General features: G+C 51.7%; 1 pseudogene; it reads left to right on the top strand.

Annotated features, from left to right (window-relative positions):
• The first annotated feature begins 3,846 nt into the window (after positions 1 to 3,846).
• On the top strand, positions 3,847 to 19,258 carry LOC123153365 (uncharacterized; annotated as a pseudogene).
• Positions 19,259 to 19,688: the final 430 nt, after the last annotated feature.

Here is a 19,688-nt window from a genome sequence, read left to right as displayed (position 1 = left end):
ATACTTGAAGTCATCTTGCATTTGACGTTCCGCTTTGGTAGCTTGATGCACTAGCTCGATGAGGTTCGAGTATGGTTAGAAGTCGGTGATCTTCTTGATAGGATGATTGAGTCCATTCAAGAAACGTGCCATAGTTTGCTCATCATATTCCGTGACATTGGCTCGTATCATGGCAATCTCCATTTCCTTGTAGTATTCTTCAACGCTCTTGGTTCCTTGCTTGAGTAGTTGGAGTTTCTTGAACAGGTCGCAGTTGTAGTAGGTTGGCACGAAGCGTGCTCTCATGATATCCTTCATTTGCGCCCAAGTAGTGATGGGTGGTTCACCTCTTGCCTCTCGACGCTAAATGACTTGTTCCCACCAAACGAGGACGTAATCTTGGAACTCAAGGGATGCCATAGCGATCTTCTTCTCTTCCTCATAGTTGTGCAAGTAGAAGATTTTGTCGACTTCAATGCCCATGAAAGGTACTCTTCGGGATCATTTCTTCCGGAAAACTTGGGCATGGTGAACTTTAGCTTGCGGTAGCGTTGCTCTTCATTGTGTTGGGGTCGGGGATAATGACATCTTTGACGAGGAGGATCGTCTCTCACAACTTGATCTTGTCGTGGAGGATTTCCAATGTCTTCTTGCTCTTGGTGAACTTGAGGTTCTTGGCGAGGAGGTTGTGGAAGTTGACGATGCATTCGAGCTTGATAGTTCCTCTCTTGAACTTGTTCATGAAGCGCTTCTTATTGTTCGCGCATATGGCAGTTGCGCTGGGAAATGACATGATTCGTGTCATAGAGTGCATGTTGCGCCTCAAGTGCTCTAGCTTCTCACGATTTTTGTTCTTGCCGTTGTGCCTCGGCATCTTATGTATCTTGGTGTAGACGCGCTCGCTCTTCCTCTTCTCATTGGCGTTGTCATTGCCGTTCTTGTGCTTGCTCAAGAGTAGCTTGGTTTTGACAATGTCGATGTTCTTACGCACAAGCTTTCTCTTGAGAGTCGATGTCGTGTAGAGGGTTGCGGTTTGCGTGATGATCTTGATGCGCGGCACGATGAAGACTGTTCGATGTCGGTGTACTTGAGCCGGAGATGGTGTAGTCGGAGTGTCGACTTGAGCAGCTCTGTCTTGATGAGGATGAAGTGGAATAAGAGCGGTTTAGCAACAAAGCATGAACCTCGTCCATTCTTGCGTCATTCTCTTGCTTGTGGTCGTCGAGCTTGTTGTCGAAATAGTCTCTTTTATGCTGCTCGGAGAGTCGCAAGTAGGCAGGAAGGTTCTTGATGTGTTTACTCATTGCTTGTTGCTCTTGATGCAAAGCACGTTGTACACCAAAGAGGTGGCTCTTTGTGACATAGGAAGACATGTCGTTGTCTTGCCCAATGAAGAGTGGGTTGGTAGAAGTACTTGTCCTATCCATCATTCCAAACAATTTTGTGAGTGGTAGAATGAGAAGAACAATACCAAATGTACCTTGACCGAAGTTGAAGATGGATCAATGATCACTCCAATGTGGGATAAGGAAATAGCACAATTGGTACCAATTCTTGTCGGTTTCTCACACCTACACAAGTAAAAGCTTATGGTGGAGCTCGGTTAGGATGGTGGCACAAAATTTGATGCAATTGTTAGTGAGCTTCAATAATGCTGGAAAAGATTCGCAAGTTTGCAATGCAACAAGTAGACTAATAGCAAAATATGGTAGACGGAAACACACACACAAAGAGATAAGTGGGGTCGTGCAACCAAGGATGAGCCAAAATGTGGAATACACGAAAATGCTCTTGTTGCACAACACTAGAGAGACGGTAGCACGATTGCACAATAGGCGGATACAAAGACTTGTGCACAACCTACTAAGCAAAAATGCAATAGCTTCTATCCCAAGTATTCTCTATGTATGGTATTCCAATGATATGATCCAAGATGATCTAGTATGACAATCTTAATGTTGTATGATACTATGGTTGTTGCTTAAAAGCTCTTTGCTTATCTTTCCCTTTTGCTTAAAAAGCTTGTTTGGCTCTTTCTCTTTTGAGCTCTTTTACCATGCAATATTTCACGAACCAAGATATCAATTGTTTATGTGATGACAACTTTGTGACACAAGTCTACATCCGGCCACCCCGAACATCCGGCCAATAATATAGACTTGTACCCATGAATATACCTATATCCTACCCATTTATATTGACACGTGTACCATACCTGTGAAGTATGTCGTGAGATTGCGAACCTATGTTAAAGTTGTCACCAATCGTCAATTTGAATTGAGACAATTATTATGTACTCATCTATCTGTTACTGAGTTGAGATAGATAATTTTTTGGTCAAATGTGACATCTATGAATGTGAAATTGTGTACTATTTAATCTACCCGTTGGGTACCCAATGGGTATGGGTACCTGCCGGGTATGGGTACATGTAAAGTTTCATACCCGTGGGTACCGGTATGTGTATAATTTTGTACCCGACCCATACCCTAACCATTGCCATCCTTAGGAGGGTATGGGCCGGATGTCCGGGCTCTGGATCCGTGGACGAACTCCGCGAGGAAGTGGCAAATTGGGGCAAAATTCGGGGGATTTTGTGGATGGAAGTTGGCAAAAAGATGGGGGAAAGCTAGATCTACCTGCAACACATGAAATCCGTGGATCAAATATGTCGGATCACGGGTTCCGGCAAAACCCTTAAGGTTCAAACACTGGGGTGCGTGCGAAGATCTTCCCCCTATTGATTCACGTTCTAACTTAGCTAAGATCTCACGAACTAACTCAACGAACTTGCAACACAAAGGACACAAGATTTATACTGGTTCGGGCCACCTTGTGGTGTAATAGCTTACTCCAGTGTGGTGGTGGTGGATTTCCTCTCGGGCTGAGAATGAACAGTACAAGGGGAAGAACAGCCTTCTGAGGTTGAGGTGTTCCTGTGCTTGGTGAACTTGTGTGTGAGGATGCGGTCCAGGGTTCTGTTCTTGACCCGTCTCGTCCCCCCTATGGTGGTGGCTAGTCCTATTTATAGAGGCCCTGGTCCTCTTCCCAAATATTGAGCAGGAAGGGAGCCAACAATGGCCAATTTGAAAGGGGACAACTAGTACAAGCTATCCTAACAAAAGTAGTCTTCGCCTGCCAAAGGCTCTGGTGGTGACGCCGTCTTGGGCTCCATGGTGACCTCCGTCTTGCCATCCTTCTGGTCTTGGTCTCGTTGCACCAATATGGAAACCTTTGCTTGATTCCTCGGTACTTCGCGCCTGCGCTTGCCCCCTTAGCACCAAAGAGGAAACAAGGACGCTATGCGCGCTGGCGCCCGCCTGGTCTCGATCGTCATGGCTTACGTCACGAGAACCTCGCGAGGTTTGCCCGACCTTGAACTCTCCGCCCCTCATGAGCCAGCCTGGTGAGGCCACTCCTGAGGAGGTCTTGTGTCGTTCGCCTCGCGAGGCTTGGCCCCTCGTGAGGGTCTTGATTCCTTATTGATGAGGATGGGCCGTACAGGCTGCTAGCAAAGCCACACCGTGGGCCGCATGCAGGCAAGTCTGGGGACCCCGTTCCCAGTATGCCGATAGTAGCCCCCGTGCCCAAGGCTTGCTCGGGCTTGGCTTAGAGGCGAAGCCAAGGGGTCAACTGCGTAGCGCTGTGGGCCCCAATAGTCTGCGGCCTCGGTCGACGCATGGTGGTTGATTGTACGTGGGTGTCTCGGCTTCCCCATGCTGCCTCGGCAACTGCCCGAATGTCAAAAGGCTGGCGTAGACAGCGTTCGCCTTCACTGTTTCCTTTCGCCTTGCTCAGATCCCCTTTCTTGCTCCCTGCTTCCGAAATCTTCAGATCCGCTCCCATCCTTTCCTACATCAGCGACCAATGGCGCCCCGGAGGGTCAAGCCCACCTCGTCGCCGGTGCCGTCTGCGACGAAGGCTTGGTATGGACCTACCCTCGACTTGCCCAATGTCTCGAAGAAAAAACCTCGCCGCCACGCGCCTGCTGACGGCGGGGGAGAGTAATGGAAGGGGGAAGACGGAGCTCCGGGTTGCCTCCAATGTGCCGGAGCCCGAGGGGAGCGTGTTCTTCCGCTTCTTCACGAGCAGTATCGCCGCCGGGTTGGTTCTTCCCTTCTCCGATTTCTTCTATGAGGTCGTCGACCACTATAGGCTGCAGGCGCTGCATCTCCCTCCCAGCTCAGTCCTTCTCTTGTCCATCTTCGCCTACTATTGTGAGGCGTATCTGGGCATGATGCCGTCTGTGGCCCTGCTATGCCACTTCTTCTTCCTCCGTGCCAGCGAGGGCCATATCTCTGGGTGCGCCAATTTCATCACGGCCGGCAAGGCCAACTCGATCTCAAACACCGGGAAGAAGACCGACAACCTCAGGGCCAAATGGGTCATGATGAGTGCCAAGCTTGTCCACCCGCGCTTGGCGCTGCCGACGGAGAAGCCCCAGGCCGACAAGGCGTGGTACTGCGGGAAGCTCACCGACGAGCGGGCGACGTTGGTCCTAGAGCAGATGAAGTCCGACCTGAAGCCCGACAATGCGAAGGCAGCGAGGATTATAGGGGCCATGCTCCTGAGGGAGTTCCTGGCGCTGTGCGTGGCCCCGCTCCAGGCCTGCTCGCGCCCCTTGTGGGAACTCAGGGATGAAGAGGACAAGGTTCGCTTGAGCTCGGAGGCCTTGTCCGATGAGGAGCTGACCGCAGCTCCCGCCTCCTGGTTGGGGACGATCAGGAGTATCCTTCGAATGTCTTTACTCCCTTGTTCCACCACAAGGACAGTGCGCTGATCGTGTCCTCCAAGCCGACCTTTGACAGGCGTGGACTGGTCCCGCCTGTGCTCACCGGGGCCATAGCGGTGCCAGCGCCGGTGGAGCTATCTTCTGGTGAGTCCCGCGGGGAGGAAGAAGAGGAGGAGGAAGACTCGGAGGTAACCCCTGAAGGGACGCGGGAGACCACCCCCTTGAGTAAGGCTGGCATCCTCCGCGCCTTCCCCGATGATGACGAGGCCGACGCTTCCCAGGAGAAGGAGGGACTAGCCGTGATCCTGACGAGGAGCAGGTCGGCGCTGATCCCCCGAGGTTCTGCTGCTGCTCCGGTGCTGGCTGGGGCCGCTTCTGGTTCAATTGTTGCTCCTGCTTCAGCTTCTGGGGCTGGTGCGCCCACGCCTCGAGTCGCGATGCTCTCCGGCTTCAAGCTCACCAAGCGGAAGGTGAACTATGTTGTCATAGACCAGTAAGTGCCCCACCTCGCCTTGCTCCTGCCGTCGATGCTCATTTCCGACTCTCTTTCCCTGCTGTGTAACCAGGCTGTCGTCTGCGGTGAAGAGGAGAAGGGAGAGCGAGGTGGTGCCACTTGAGTCCGTGTCGCCTCCGGCGACCGCGCCCCTCTCCGTGAGCAAAGGTGGGGATGGTGCTCATGCTTCTCCGACCCGGTCATCCTCGCGAGGCCCAGTGGAGCACCCTCAGGAGGAGTCAGCCCCCGAAGAGCCGCTGGCTCAGGAGGTGCCGGTGTCTGGCACGGATGGGGAGGTTCCGAAGGCTCAGGAGGCCTTGATCTCCCAGGCTCTGGTAACAACGTCACCCCCTTCTCCTGCTGTGCCCCTGGCCCCAGGTTCTTCTGCTTCCTCAGCCATCTTGGAGCGCGCCCTTTTGGAGATGGCCCAGATACGGGAAGATCTCCAGGGCATGGACTCGCACCTGGTGGCTGGGAGCTTGGAGCTAGTCTCTGGTTGGCTTCACTCCGACTCGGTGGTTCGAGCGTCGCTGAGCCAGGCCGCGGCGGCCTCCGAGAAGGAGAAGCAGGTCGCCGCCAAAGCTGCGCCAGATCGCGAGGCGACATTGAAGGACGCTGAGGCTGCCCGCGGCCGTCGCCGAGAGCTGGAGGACGAGTTGAAGGGCCTGCGCGACCAGCATGCGGAAGAAGCACATGGCCGCCAGGCAAAGGAGGAGGAGATGAAGGCCCAGGAGGATGCCATCAAGGGCCGCGACGCCGAGCTGGGGGAGCTGGCGAAGGCACAGGGAGGGGAGCGTAACCGGCTGGAGGAGTTGGAGCGGAAGGCGAGGGCGAAGGAGGCCGACCTTGACGCCAAGGCAAGGGTCCTTGCCGAAGACCACGCGGCCTTCTTGACCTTCGAGGAGAGGTCCCACATGGCGCTGAAGACATTGTATGAGAAGGGCTTGGAGAAGCTGCTGGCCACCGACGAGGATGGCCTTGCTCAACTGCTTCCCTTCCTGGTGAAAGCGCTCAAGGAAGTCGTGGAGGGCATCGGTCCTATGGCGGAGGCAGAGGCTCGCGTCCTTTCCTCAGCCGCGCTGACATGGGTCTTTAGCCACCTGCACCTTCGCGACCCCAGCGCTCGCCTTGAGGAGCTACTGGAACCTGTAGCTGACGAACACTGCGCGGCTGCCGCCGCGGCCGTGAAGGGTCAAGTGGAAGCCTTCCTGAAGAAGTTCGACGCCTTCGCCCCCGCGCCCTCGACCGGTGATGCAGGTGAAGGCGACGCTACCCAGGAGGGGGCACCTTTTGCAGGCGCTGGCGGTGTCCGGGGTGACTTGCCGCTGCTTTTCTGCTTTATTGCTGCAACATGCACCATGCCTCGTGGAGGCGTTAAACTTGCGTTTGATATTGTGAGAACAATATGTATTGTAATATTTGCTTTGAGATTTTGCGATTTTCTTCCTATTTGCTTTGTGTTCTGCATCGACAAAGCCCGGCCCCACGCATACCTCAACCACCGTTGGGCCGACCAGAAACTAGGACGAACCAAGGAGCGAGGGGCTACATGACTAGTTAGACTCCTGAGTTGCGATGCTCAGGAATCCCCCTTGATGCGCAAGTAGCCTATAGGAAGGATGTGCGAGGATAGGTTAATGTTCTACGTCGGCAGAGCCCGGCTGCGCGCATACCTCAATCGCCGCTGGGCCGACCAGAAACTCAGGACGGACCAAGGAGTGAGGGGCTACGTGACCAGTTAGGCTCCTGAGTCGCGATGCTCAGGAGTCCCCCTTGACGTGCAAACATTCTCCATACCTTTGCCCTCACCGAGGCTCGGCTCGGGAGGGGCGTGCGACGACCAGGTCCAGGGGACCTGGTTGGGTAGCGTATGCTTGGGCGTGACCCAAACGCAGCCCCCGTGCCCAGCCCCCTCACGCGGCTCTCCCGAGGGGAGGCGTTGTGGTGAGGCCGGACATTGAGCTCTGGGGCTCCCTGAGGTTGGTACAGCCGTGGGGCCGCCCTCAGTTGTTTATCACCAGCGGGGAGCGTAGTGCTTCCGCTTGTGCACGGCCATAGCCGCTCCTCGGCAGTGTCGACGGCTAGCATGGAGCATGGTGCTTCCACTGGGGCGTGGGAGGGGGACTCCCTACTGCAGAGAGCCCTCGGGGCGTGTACAACCCCGCCCTGACACGTGGCTTGCACGGCAGGGCTAGACGAGGTGTATCTGGGCACTCATGAGCCAGTGCAGGACTCATGAGGCCCTACCTCAAGGTGGGTCGCGCCTGGTCTTGATTCTTGTTCGCTGTCTTGGTCCTGCGAGGTGGTTAAACAACCTGCGCCGAGCGAATCTCTTGAGGTCATCACGTGAAAAAGCCAAGCACCAACTGCCCCAGGAGGTGACGTGAACGGGGCCGGCCTGCCAGATAGAGCTCAGCCACTGGATTTATCAACGCTGCAGGGACGGGCCCGAGCACAAGCGCCGTGCTTAACTTACTCATGCCAAGGGTCCTGAAGAAAGACGGCTGACGCACGGCTCCCATGGTGGGTGACAATCAAGCAGGCGATAGTCATAGACAGATTAAGCATGGAAAGCAACCTAGCTTAGGTAAATGCAGGGAAGATGCATGGCACTTAGTCTGGCCCGAGCGGCTTGGGGATGATGCAGCCCGAGGGGCGCCCCCAACAGTGTAAGCTAAAGACATAAAAGGAAAGATACATGCCACAGGGACGGACCCACGCGGTCTGGGAATGATGCAGCCCTGGGGGCGCTCCGAGCTGAATGAGCTTTGGAAAATGTAACCTGGTTTTGTTGATGAAGAAGAGTTGGGGTAGCTGAAGGCGTGCGGTGAAGGGGCTGCCCCTCATGAGCCACCCGGGCCCTGAGCCTCAGGAGGCTCTGTGGGTCCAGGGGGTTCCCTGAGGACCGTCTTCATCTCTGTCAGCATAGCGTGGTGCCTGGCCTCCTGAGACGCCAAGATGCTCCGTAGGTTGCGTTGATACGCGGCCGCCACGCTCGGCAGGCCAAAGGGCATGCGAACATAGCTGTGAGGTGGGCCCTCGTAGCGTCCCACGCGCGAAGGCCAGATAAGCTCCTGAGAAGCTGCCCGATTGAGCCTTGGAACATCGATGTAGACGTGCAGCCCGGCATCCTCGCCTGGATGGGGAGCTGTGCCTGGTGAGTGGCGGCCGCCGCGCATGGCCCTTGCATCTTGCAGTTCCTGAGGAGTGGGCACTCCTTTCCCTTTGTTCTCCTGAGGGAAACGTGCCGTGAAGAACGCCTCCAAGTGGTGCCCAAGCGCCTCCCTCGTGACGTTGGCAAAGTCTGAGGCCCTCCAAAAGAGAGCCCCCGAGCCCTGCCCGAGAGGGGCACTAGGCGCGCCTTCCTATGCGATGGAGGGAGGCGCCCCAGGCGCGGGCGCCGATCCTGACGAGGCACCGCTTCCCTGAGGCCCTGTGTGGCGCGGCTTCTTCTTCTTCTTGGGGGTGGCCTCAGGAGGGCGCTCGCCCTGACTATCGGGGTCGTCGATGGCTGTAGCTTGGAAGGCATGCTTGAGGGAGCACACCGCGTCTCTTTCTTCGCATGGTACTGTGATGATTCCGTGGCTTCCTGGCATCTTGAGGACATTATAGCCGTGATGGGTCACCGCCATGAACTTGGCCAGGGCTGGATACCCGAGGATGGCATTGTAGGTTAGGTGGATGTAGGTGACATCGAAGTCAATGAGTTCGGTGCGGTAGTTGTTGCGTTCTCCGAAGGTAACGGGGAGGAAGACCTGCCTGATCGGGGTAGTAGAGCCGTCGGAAACTCCTGATAAAGGCTTGGTAGGCTGAAGCTGGTCATATGGCACTTGGAGGTTGAGCCCTGCGCCGCCGTCGATGAGGATCTTGGTAACTTGCACGTTGCTGATGACTGGTGAACAGAGCATTGGGAGGACGCCTGCAGTAGCCGCGCACTTGAGCTGATCTACCACACTGAACGTGATGGGGCACCTGGACCATCTGAGAGGGGTGTGGCCTCGAGCTTAGGGATAACTGCATTCACTTCACGGGCAAATTGTTTGAAGATATGCTGTGAGGCTGGGGCTTGAGCTCCGCCCAAGATGCAGGCGATAGCGCGTGGCTCCTGGAAGCCCCCAGCCCCCTTGTCTTGATGGTGGTCGTCATTCCTTCTGGGTGGTGGCGGTAGCGGAGGAAGGCCAGTGTTGCCTTGAGGACAAGCCTAACGAGGCTGGTCCCTCCAGGCGCCCTCGCGAGGCTGATCCTGCCAGCGGTCCTCACAAGGCCGGTCGTGCCACTCCTAGCGCGGGCCACGATCGTCCTAGTGTCCGCCACCACGTCCTCCTCCTCGGTCGTAGCCCCGGTCGCTGCGCTTAGGGCGTCGACCAAAGCATCCTTCTCGGATGGATCTGAGCTCTTGACAGTCGCTGGTGTTGAGGGTATGCAGGTTGTGGAAGGCGCAGAATGGTCGGCTGCCCTTGGAAGACTCGGGCTGGTCTCTGCCGCGCTTGGTGTCTGGCTCCGCCGTGAGCATGGCTGCTCCCTTGCTGTAACACCCCGGATGTAACTTTCCCTATTTGTACTCCAACTCTTGCCGTTTCCGGCGTTAAGTTATATCTATTTTCTCAGGTTCGGGTTTTTGTCTCCGGTGTTATTATCATTGTCATGCATCTCATATCATGTCATCATGTGCATTGCATTTGCATACGTGTTCATCTCATGCATTCGAGCATTTTCCCCGTTGGCCGTTTTGCATTCCGGCGCTCCGTTCTCCTCCGGTGGTCATTTCTAGCTTTCTTTCGTGTGTGGGGATTAAACATTTCCGGAATGGACCGAGACTTGCCAAGCGGCCTTGGTTTACTACCGGTAGACCGCCTGTCAAGTTTCGTACCATTTGGACTTCGTTTGGTACTCCAACGGTTAACCGAGGGACCGAAAAGGCCTCGTGTGTGTTGCAGCCCAACACCCCTCTAATTTGGCCCAAAACCCACCAAACTCTACTCCATGTCCTAGAGCGTTCGATCACGATCGCGTGGCCGAAAACCGCACCTCATTTGGACTCTTCTAGCTCCCTCTATGCCTATATATACACCCCCATTCCAAATTCGCGGATCCTCTCCCCCCTAACCCTAAAAAAAATCCTAGATCCGCGCCGGCCGGACACGTCCGCCCCGGCCGGACGCGTCCGCTCCGAGCCGCCAGCCACCCCGCGCTCGCCACTTGGCAAGCCGCCGCCGTCCCCGCCCGCGGCCCGCCCTCCACTCCGGCGCCGCGCCGCCGCGGCCCGCCCCGCCGGCCACCGTCGCCACCTCGTTGCCAGGCCGCCGCAGCCGCCGTCGCCGCCCCGAGCCGCCGCGGAGCTCGCCGGCGTCGCCCGGCCCGCAGCCGGCCCCGGCTCCGGCTACCGTGGCCCCCGCGCCGCGCCCCGGCCACCGGACGTCGCCCCTGCCGGCCGCCGTCCTCGTCATCGCCGGAGTCGCCTCGGGAGGCGCGCCCCGACCCGGTTGCTACAGTGATCCGAAACCCTAGATCCAGATCTGTGTAGTTTTTTTTCACAGTCCTCCGAATTTTTAGTCCAAGTGCTCCTGTTCGAGGCTCTGTAACTTTGCATCCGTAGCTCCGATTTGGGTATATAGCATATCAAAATGTTCATCTCAGAGAGTACATCATTTCATTCCAGTGCATCATTTTCATTTGAGCTCATCTTGATGCCCTAAATGCTGTTAGAAGAGGGCTACTTGAGTTAATTGTCAGATCGGTTACTCCGTTTAGCACTTTTGTCATTTTTGCCATGATTAATGTGTGCATGCTATGCCCGTGAGTTCTTCATATGTTTTGTTAAGGGTTTTGTCATCTATCCAGAGGTGCAACCCATGTATTTTTAGGATGTGTGTGGTGACTTGTGCAAGCTTGCAAAGTGGTGCACTTGCTAATTCTGTTTTCAGGTACTTAGTAATTTCACTAAGTCCTGGGATTGTTTATCTCATGATGCCATATGTTCTTGTTGTTTCCTAGTGATCCGTGCCTCTTTTGAGGATGATCAGTAAGGGAGTTTTGTTAACCATGTAGTGCTCTATCCATCCATGTCTTTGTTTGCAATTATGGAGCACCCTAGCTTGAGTCAATCGAGCTCTACTTTTGCTTCGTTGTGAATCTGGGCAGATCGTCAACTTGTTTGCGATTTTGCCGATGTTATTGTAGTTGATCCGTGCATGCTATGCCATTGTTCTTGCCATGTCTAGCTTGTATTTTGTACCTTCTTTATGGGTGTATGCTTGCCTTGCCATGACTTGCACCATAGTGAGTGCATCGAGCTCGTAAACATGCCTTCGTGAGTTATATTTCAGCATGTCCCAGTTTTCACTAAGTCTGAAAACTGATTTTGTTTTTGCTATGTTCACGTGCTTGCAATTGTATTTTGTGATCCCTTTTGGCTCAAGGTCACTAAGGGACTTTTGTTAAGCTTGTTGAGTAGCTCCATGCCATGTCTTTATTTGTCATGTTCAGGTCCTGTAGCATGTTGTTTTGTTGCTCCGAAGAGGGCTATATGATCTGAAATTCCAGACAAGTGTTAATTTCACTAAGTCTGAGATCTGTTTTACCATTTGCGTTTTTTCCATGCTTGTTTGAACCTCCTAATGGATGAATTGGCCGTAGCTCAGTGCTAGACTTTTGTTAAGCATCTTGTATGCATCCCTGCCATGTATTTTGTTGTCATGTTTGGTTGCTATAGCATGTTCATTTCATTGCATTTAGATGCCTACTTGCTATAAATCGCAGACCGGTGTCATATTTGAATCGCTTGCCATTTCCAAACCGCAACTCCGGTTCCGGCGATCTTTATATCGTTTTCAAGCGATTTCACCTCATCTTTCCAGGGGCACCCTTGGAATTCCAAGTTGAGGCCAGGTTCATGCATTTCCTGTCATATCTTGCATTTTGCATCCCGAATCACATCCCGCATAGCATATCATCATTTCATCATGTTGCTTGATCTTGCACGTGGTTGGTTGTATCCTTGTTGCTTGTTTGTCTTGTTTGGGTAGAGCCGGGAGACGAGTTCGCTAACGAGGAGCCCGTTGAGTTTGCTTTTGAGGATCCAGTCAACTCTGACAACTGTGCAGGCAAGATGATCATACCCTCGAAATCACTACTATCTTTGCTATGCTAGTTTGCTCGCTCTTTTGCTATGCCATTGCTACGATGCCTACCACTTGCTTGCAAGCCTCCCAAATTGCCATGTCAAACCTCTAACCCACCTTTGTCCTAGCAAACCGTTGATTGGCTATGTTACCGCTTTGCTCAGCCCCTCTTATAGCGTTGCTAGTTGCAGGTGAAGATTGGAGGCCGTTCCTTGTTGGAACATCTTTTATTTACTTGTTGGGATATCATTATATTGCCTTGTTATCTTAATGCATCTATATACTTGGTAAAGGGTGGAAGGCTCGGCCTCTCGCCTAGTGTTTTGTTCCACTCTTGCCGCCCTAGTTTCCGTCATATCGGTGTTATGTTCCCGGATTTTGCGTTCCTTACGCGGTTGGGTTATAATGGGAACCCCTTGATAGTTCGCCTTGATTAAAGCTTTTCCAGCAATGCCCAACCTTGGTTTTACCATTCGCCACCTAGCCTCTTTTTCCCTTGGGTTACCGGAGCCCGAGGGTCATCTTATTTTAACCCCCCCGGGCCAGTGCTCCCTCTGAGTGTTGGTCCGAACTGAGCTGCCTGCGGGGCCACCTCGGGGAAACTTGAGGGTTGGTTTTACTCGTAGCTAGTCTCATCTGAGTGTGCCCTGAGAACGAGATATGTGCAGCTCCTATCGGGATTTGTCGGCACATTCGGGTGGTGTTGCTGGTCTTGTTTTAACCTGTCGAAGTGTCTTGAATTACCGAGATACCGAGGCTGATCGGAACGTCTTGGGAGGAGGTCTATTCCTTCGTTGACCGTGAGAGCTTGTCATGGGCTAAGTTGGGACTCCCCTGCAGGGATTGAACTTTCGAAAGTCGTGCCCGCGGTTATGGGCAGATGGGAATTTGTTAATGTCCGGTTGTAGATAACTTGAACCTTAATTAATTAAAATGAATCAACTGAGTGTGTTACCGTGATGGCCTCTTCTCGGCGGAGTCCGGGAAGTGGACACGGTGTTGGAGTAATGTTTTGCGCAGGTTGCTCTCTAGTTTCTCGCTCGTGCCTTGCCTCCTCTTCTCGCTCTCCTTTGCGAATAAGTTAGCCACCATAATTGCTAGTCACTTGCTGCAGTTCCACATATATTTACCCTGTCATACCTTTAAGCTTAAATAGTCTTGATCGCGAGGGTGCGAGATTGCTGAGTCCCTGTGGCTCACAGATTACTATCACACCAGATGCAGGGCCTGATGATTCCGCTCCCGGAGACGCGTACGAGCTCAAGTGGGAGTTCGACGAAGACTCTCAACGATACTATGTTTCCTTTCCCGATGATCAGTAGTGGTGCCCAGTTGGGGGTGAATGGGACCGTGTCGCATGTTGGGTTCTCTTTTATTTTGGCGCCGTAGTCGGGCCATGAGTGTTTGATGATGTAATGTTATTTATGTACTTGATTGACGTGGCGAGTGTAAGCCAACTATGTTATCTCCCATTTATTGTTTACATTACATGGGATGTTGTGAAGATTGCCTAACTTGCGACATATGCTTTCATTGCGATAATATCTCTAAGTCGTGCCTCGACACGTGGGAGCTATAGTCGCATCGAGGGTGTTACAAGTTGGTATCAGAGCCTTCCCCGACCTTAGGAGCCCCATTGCTTGATCGTTTTTAGCGGCCGAGTTGTGTCTAGAAAAATGTTTTGAGTCATTTAGGAATTATATATCGGAGAGTTTAGGAATTCTTTTTACTTCCCAGTCTCCTCATCGCTCTGGTAAGGCATCCTGACGTAGAGTTTTGACTCTTCTCTTCTCAAATTTCACTAAAAAATTTTAGGATCACGCGGGTATCTTGGAATCGTTCCGATGGTTTTATGATGAGAACATTGTCTTGGTGCCTCCTGTCAGGGGTTTAGTGGAAGTGTCCCGGGGAGTTGAGCTCTGAGGTGTTGTCATCATAATTTTATCGTTGCAGTTCTGGAATACCTGAGTTTAGTACGCCGACATCGAAAATCTCTTTTATGCAGTTCGTTGGTGAGATAACCTCGACGCCACCCAGTACTGGGGCGGGAGTTCGGGAGTATCGCCATAACTTGTATAACGGATGCTTTTCGAAGGTTGAGGTAGATGGTTTCCGAAGGTTTCTTGGTTATGTGTTGAAGGATGGATACAGCTGGATGTAGGAATTGCTAGTTTGGGTGAGATATTATGCTTCCCCTGTATCCCCAACACCTGATTGCATAACCGGAAAGGTTCGGGAGTTTCATAGGTGGGAATTCTAGTAGCTCTAGTTCTTCTTCCACGGATATTGGTTTGAGATTGGGATTTCTTACCGATTATTCGTTCTTGATCCGTACCTTGTTGATTTATTTCTCTACCTTAATTCTACGTGGCTTCTCAATTTATGGATATGTGACCATTTCAAGAGGAATGCATTCGTTCATTTTGTTCGGATGTGAAGACTATATGTTGCAATTTTCATTCCGTTGGATTCAGCTTCAATATTTATCTGTCAATGTGCTAATGGTGGTCAACCTCTTCAGGATGGCTCCTCCAACGCGCACGACTCCGAATCCTGATCCGCCACCACCTCCACCTCCTCCGAGGCATGGCAAGCTGTGATGGCCGCAACCAATGCAAACACACAGTTGATCATGCAAATTCTTCAAGAGCGCAATCAAGGCAGTCAAGGGAATCAAGGCAGCAATCAGAGTCACTTTGCTACACTCAACCAGTTCCTTGCTAACGGGCCAAAGACTTTCAGCAATTGTGTTGAGGCAACCGATGCTGACGATTGGCTTGTGGATCTGTGCAAGCATTTCGAGTGCAGTAACGTCAGGCCTGAGGACTTTGTCAAGTTCGCTTCCTTCCAACTCAAAGATCAAGCTGCAGAATGGTTCCAGCAGTACAAGGACTCCAGAGGTGGACGTGTTATCACTTGGGATGATTTCCGTCGAGATTTCCGAGCTCATCATATTCCCCAGAGCGTGGTTGAAAGCAAGCGTGAGGAATTCCGCAATCTGAAGCAAGGCTCTTTGTCTGTCTATGACTACAACAAGTTGTTTCAGAAGCTCGCCCGCTTTGCCAAGCAGGACGTCCCTGATGAGAAGAGCATGATATATCAGTTCAGGGGTGGTCTCAGAGAAGATATCCAGCTCGCTCTTGTTCTCTTTGAGCCCTTGAGGTACGATGAGTTCTACAACATGGCACTGAAGCAAGAGGCTGCTCAGTTGAGGTGTGATGCTTCCAAGAAGCGAGTCAGAGATGTTACTCCTTCTTCCTCTACTCAAGTGGCCAAGCAGCAGAAGTTTTGGCTTCCTCCTCCTCCGTTCCGTCAGCCGTATCAGCAGAAGAGCAAAGGTGGCAGTGGTTCTTCCCACCCACCCAACCCTGGCTTTCAGAACAAGACTTCGTCTCAAGCTCCAAGATCGAGTGCTCCGTATCACCGTCCGCTTTCAGAGGTCACGTGCAACAAGTGCCAACAGAAGGGTCACTATGCCAACAAGTGTCTCAACCAGAGGCGTCTTCCTCCTCCTCCTCCTGTGAGATCGGCAAGTACAGCTGTGGTCAAGCATAACCCCAAGCACGCCAAGGTCAATTTGATGAATGCAGCTCAGGCAGAGGACTCGTCAGATGTGATCATGGGTAACCTTCCTGTTAATGATATTCCCGCAAAAGTACTTTTTGACTCTGGTGCATCGCATTCCTTCATGTCATTCCCATTTGCATCGGAGAACAATTTTAGTACTAAGGCTTTACCTAGAGCTATGCAAGTCGTCTCTCCGGCTAAGCGTCTGAGTTCTAGTTTGATGGTTCCGGATATTTCTATCTTGATGGGTGATTTCAAGTTTCTGGCTTCTCCAATGGTTCTTGGTAACTCGGATATTGATCTTATTCTCGGAATGGATTGGCTTTCTAAGCACAAGGCTCAGCTTGATTGTGCAGCCAGGCAGATTCAATTGACTCATTCGTCTGAGGATGTAATTGTCTTTGCCGCTCGGGATAATTCCATCCGTCTGTTTTCTCTCAATGAGAAGGGTGAATTGGATGCCATCTCTCAAATTCCAGTCGTTTGCGAATATCAAGACGTCTTTCCAGAAGAGCTCCCAGGAATGCCTCCGCACCGGCCAGTTGAATTCGTTATTGATCTTGAGCCTGGCACGGAACCTGTGTGCAAACGTCCTTACAAGCTCGGACCTGAAGAGTTGAAGGAGCTGAAGAAGCAACTCGATATGCAAGAGAAAATGGGTCTCATCCGGCCTAGTTCTTCTCCGTGGGGTTGTGGTGTTCTTTTTGTGAAGAAGAAGGATGGAACGGACCGACTTTGTGTTGATTACCGTCCAGTGAACAAGAAGACCATCAAGAACAAATACCCACTTCCCAACATCAATGAGCTGTTCGAACAACTCAAAGGTGCCCAAGTATTCTCCAAGCTTGATCTCCGTATGGGTTATCACCAGATTCGCATTCGTGAAGAAGATATTCCCAAGACAGCATTCAGAACAAGCTTTGGTTCATATGAATACACTGTCATGTCTTTTGGTCTCGCCAACGCTCCTCCGACGTTCTCTCGCATGATGAATTTCATCTTCAACGCCTATACCAATGACTTCGTTTTGGTCTATCTCGACGACATTCTGGTTTTCTCCAAGAATAAGGAAGATCATGCCAAGCACTTGCGTTTGGTTCTCGATAAGCTCAGGGAACATCAGTTCTACGCCAAGTTCTCCAAGTGTGAATTTTGGCTCGATGAGGTTCTTTATCTTGGTCATATCATCTCTGCCAAGGGCATTGCCGTGAATCCTGAGAAGGTGTCTGCAATTGTGAATTGGGAACCTCCTCAGAACGTGAAGCAACTCCGCAGTTTTCTCGGTCTCGCAAGCTATTGCCGAAGATTCGTTGAAAACTTTTCCAAGATCGCGAAGCCTCTTCTAATCTTCTCCAGAAGCACGTCAAGTACGTTTGGTCTCCGGAGTGTGATGTTGCTTTCAACACTTTGAAAGAGAAATTGATCACTGCTCCAGTTCTGACTCCGCCTGATGAATCCAAACCGTACGAGGTCTTTTGTGATGCCTCTCTCCAAGGTCTTGGCGCAGTATTGATGCAAGAGAAGAAAGTTGTTGCTTATACATCTCGCCAGTTGAAGCCTAATGAGAAGAACTACCCCACTCATGATCTCGAGTTGGCGGCAGTTGTGCATGCTCTTTTGACTTGGAGACATCTTCTATTGGGAAGAAAAGTGGACATTTTCACTGATCACAAGAGTCTCAAGTACATCTTCACTCAGCCTAATCTCAACCTCAGGCAAACTCGATGGGTCGAAATGATTCAAGAGTATAATCCGAGTATCGAGTATACTCCAGGCAAGGCCAATGTGATTGCTGACGCTTTGAGCAGAAAGGCTTACTGCAACAGTCTGATTCTTAAGCCTTATCAACCCGAGCTTTGTGAAGCTTTCCGCAAACTTAATCTGCAAGTTGTTCCTCATGGTTTCCTCGCCAACCTTCAAGTCTCTCCTACCTTGGAAGACCAGATTCGCCAAGCCCAGCTTCTTGATGCTATGGTGAAAAAGGTGAAGATTGGGATTGCCAAGAGTCAGTCCAAGTACAAGTGCTACCGCCTTGATGACAAGGACACTCTCTTCTTCGAGGATCGTATTGTTGTACCCAAAGGTGAACTTCGTAAAGTGATCATGAACGAGGCTCACAATTCTCTCCTCTCCATCCACCCTGGGAGCACGAAGATGTATCAGGACCTTAAGCAAGCTTATTGGTGGACTCGAATGAAGCGCGAGATCGCTCAATTCGTGAATGAATGTGATGTCTGCAGAAGAGTGAAGGCAGAACACCAAAGGCCAGCAGGTCTCCTCCAACCTCTTGCCATTCCAGAATGGAAGTTTGACCACATTGAAATGGACTTCGTGACTGGGTTTCCAAAGTCCAAGCGTGGCAATGATGCTATATTCGTTGTCATCGACAAACTCACCAAAGTGGCTCATTTTCTGCCTATCAAAGAGTCGATCACTGCAGCTCAATTGGCGGAACTCTATACCTCTCGTATTGTCTCTCTGCACGGTATTCCTCAAGTGATCTCTTCAGACCGTGGCAGCATCTTTACCTCGAAGTTTTGGGATTCTTTTCAGAAGGCCATGGGCACCAACATCCGCTTCAGCACAGCTTTCCATCCTCAAACAAGCGGTCAAGTCGAGCGTGTCAACCAGATTCTTGAAGATATGCTCAGGGCTTGTGTGATCTCCTTCGGCATGAAGTGGGAGGATTGTCTTCCTTATGCTGAATTCTCCTACAACAACAGTTTTCAAGCAAGTTCGGGCAAGGCCCCTTTTGAAATTCTGTATGGCAGGAAGTGCCGTACCCCTCTCAACTGGTCTGAAACCGGCGAACGTCAGCTTTTGGGTAATGACTTAATCACAGAAGCAGAAGAAATGTGCAAAGTCATTCGTGATAACCTCAAAGCAGCCCAATCCCGCCAGAAGAGCTACTATGATAGTAAGCACCGTGATTTGGCTTTCGAGATCAGAGATCATGTTTACCTCCGCGTCTCTCCTATGAAAGGTACTCGTCGCTTCGGTATCAAAGGGAAGCTTGCCCCCAGATACGTGGGACCTTTCAAGGTTGTCAGCAAGAGAGGCGACCTCGCCTATCAACTCGAGCTTCCTTCAAACTTTGCAAATGTTCATGACGTGTTCCATGTCTCTCAGCTTCGAAAGTGCTTCAAGACTCCTGACCGCACCGTCAACTTCGAGGACATTGAGCTCCAAGAAGATCTCTCCTATCGTGAGCACCCAGTTGCTATTCTTGAAGAGACTGAACGCAAGACTCGCAACAAGTCAATCAAATTTCTCAAAGTCAAGTGGTCACACCATTCCGACCGTGAAGCTACCTGGGAACGCGAGGATCACCTCCGTTCTGAGTACCCGGCGTTCTTTCAGTCCTAGATCTCGGGACGAGATCCTTTCGTAGTGGTGGAGTGTTGTAACACCCCGGATGTAACTTTCCCTATTTGTACTCCAACTCTTGCCGTTTCCGGCGTTAAGTTATATTTATTTTCTCGGGTTCGGGTTTTTGTCTCTGGTGTTATTATCGTTGTCATGCATCTCATATCATGTCATCATGTGCATTGCATTTGCATACGTGTTCATCTCATGCATTCGAGCATTTTCCCCGTTGGCCGTTTTGCATTCCGGCGCTCCGTTCTCCTCCGGTGGTCATTTCTAGCTTTCTTTCGTGTGTGGGGATTAAACATTTCTGGATTGGACCGAGACTTTCCAAGCGGCCTTGGTTTACTACCGGTAGACCGCCTGTCAAGTTTCGTACCATTTGGACTTCGTTTGGTACTCCAACGGTTAACCGAGGGACCGAAAAGGC

The sequence above is a fragment of the Triticum aestivum genome, chromosome 7A (genome assembly GCF_018294505.1).
Source record: "Triticum aestivum cultivar Chinese Spring chromosome 7A, IWGSC CS RefSeq v2.1, whole genome shotgun sequence".
Taxonomy (NCBI): domain Eukaryota; kingdom Viridiplantae; phylum Streptophyta; class Magnoliopsida; order Poales; family Poaceae; genus Triticum; species Triticum aestivum.
This window is presented reverse-complemented; position numbering and strand designations above follow the sequence as displayed.